Genomic DNA, 2,641 nt, shown 5'->3' with positions numbered 1-2,641 from the left:
GACATGCTTCTAAATTATCTTTGTAAAAAGCACTCAAAGAACAAGTGACTCCTCTCTATAACCCCTCCTACAGAAAAGACAAGCACAGTCCCCTGTTAAGCCCCGTTGCACCTACCTTGCTCTTGTTGATCATATGTCCTATTTACCAAGTTGCCCTTCAACAACACTTCATGGGCCTATGCTACCCACAAGAAACCAGCTTGAGTGGACATATTCAGTATGTGGTTTATAAGTACAGCCATATTCCAATTTTCCACCATTTTAGGCCCCAAACTTTCCATGAGTGCATATTTGATCCCACTGAGGGAGCACCGCATGAGCATTCTTGACCAGTATAGAAAAAAAAAAAAAAAAAAAAAAAAAAAAAATAAACCTTATATATCAAAAGAAAAAATACATCACAAACCCATCCCAAGCAACCCACCCATTTAACATTCATTCATATACATTACTACAAATGCTAAAAACTTATAAATTACAAAGAAACAAACACTGAGAAATTTTTTTTTTTGAAGAATGCAAAGAACAGATGAAACCAAGATTCTAGAAACCCTAGTTCTGAAGCACTAAGAGATTGGAAAACAATGTGTGGTAATATGGAAGAATGCCGGTGTTCTTGCCAGCGCAGGAGGCTTTGCTTCTCATTCATCATAGGATCCTTGAGAGCTCTCACTTAAGGAATTCGTAATTGGGGATTGGCTTTGGTGAAACGTTAGGGTTTTGAGAATTTGCAATTAGATATAAAGCAGTTGAACTTATAGATCAATTTTACCATCCCTAAATTTTCAGTGATAACCCCTCACCAACTCATGAGCAAGCTGGATGTTTTCAGAGATACTCATCCCCTAGACAAAGTTTTTGTCAGAGTTAATATGATTAAAAAAAAAGAGTCGGTGTTAATTATTTCATTCTAGCAGCCATAGAGTCTATTAGCAAGGATTTTGGAAATAGACTTATATTGCACATTACAACATGATATATGTCTGTAATCATCAACTCTTGACGGGTTCTCAAAAGTGGGGATCAAATTGATCATAGTGGAACTTTCTTCTCCAAGAAATCCATTAGATTGGAATAAGGAAGTCACTGCCAAGCACACATTTTGTTGCACAACTAACCAGTAAACTTTTTTTTTTTTTTTTTTAAAAGAACCTGAATCCATCAGGTCCAATCACTCCCAAAAGAGAATGTAGATATTTTCTCCTACTCCTTTAAGGAAACGAATAACGAAATTCTACTTCAACTAGGAAAAGACAAACAACACAGAATCCTAATTCAACTAGAAAAAGGGAAACATTGTAAAATCCAAATTCAACTAAAAAAAAAAGAACACAAAATCTCATTTTAACTAGGAAAATGAAAACAGTGAAGATGCAAAAAATTTCTTACAATTGATCTGCAACAAACATGCAAAGCGATATGCTCATGCTCTATCAATTGGTTAAAAATTAGAAGTCAATGGTCAAAATTACATGGAAACCAAAAGTTCAACAAATCCCATATAATCTTAGCAACCAATACAAGAAGAAATAAATAAGTAGAAATTAGTACCGCAGGCAAACAGCATTCCCCAAGGGGCCATGTCAAAAAAAAAAAAAAACTTAGGCCAATGAAATTGACCGGTCCATGCTTACTAATTTATATAAATGCAATGACTACTTCCATTTCAATGAGCAGCAGTTTAAAAATGTGGTGACCTTAAAGGGTTCTTTCAATTTTTCTCTAGGTCTTCCTTGTTTTCAATTTTTTTCTAGGTCTTCCTTGGTAATTAAAAGATGTTGAAGCAAAAGAAATAGAAGCACTACCAGAATTCTGTTTCAACCAGGGAATGCCAATTGTTGCCAAGGTTGGTGTATATGGGAGCACAGTGGCCTGAACTTTAGTCATATGCCTCAGGTACAAACCATTAAAGAAGAATCTTAGCCTTCCAGTTTTGAAATCGTACGAACATAACCTGCCTCGTATAGACAAATACACAACTTCATCATGGAAAGTTTGAGTGTCCACTACAAACGAATCCCCAGTCATTTCAGGAGAGTGTCGTACACGATGGATATAATGATCCCTTGATTCTTCACCAAATTGATCTATATTTATATGGTGCTTAAGAACCCAAATGGGCTTAAGCCTTCGACGACGGAGCTGAAGGTCTGGGTTCACGCGAGCTTAAGGTTTGTCTTCGTGGGGGTGGTTTTTATTTGGGGTTTAGAGCTTGGCTGAAACGGTGCCGCTTTGAGTTTTTGTGTTTCAAAGTTTGGCAAAAACGGCACCGTTTTGAAACAGCCGCATGGTTTTGACATGATTAGGAAAAAAATAAAACAGGTCAACACAATAATTTGTCAATTTAATAGCAAAAACTAATTGAGGTGAATTTAATAACGGAATCAAATTTCAAGATATAAAATTAAATTTCTTAAAGTCAAATAATCCCAAATTTAAAAGGTGTTATTTGCAATTTAATTTTATTTCCTTTTTTTAATTTTAAAATAATAATAAAATAATAATTTTTATTTTTTAAATATTCTGAAGATTACTAAAACGGCGTCGGTTTTTTAGTGTCGTTTTCGTTTTACCAAGCTCAGCATACAATGTGGCCCAGCTTCTAGTTTGGGCCTGGGCTTGAACAAATAACATATATTTA

The sequence above is a fragment of the Quercus lobata genome, chromosome 4 (genome assembly GCF_001633185.2).
Source record: "Quercus lobata isolate SW786 chromosome 4, ValleyOak3.0 Primary Assembly, whole genome shotgun sequence".
Taxonomy (NCBI): Eukaryota; Viridiplantae; Streptophyta; class Magnoliopsida; order Fagales; family Fagaceae; genus Quercus; species Quercus lobata.
Note: the sequence above shows the minus strand (reverse complement) of the source record.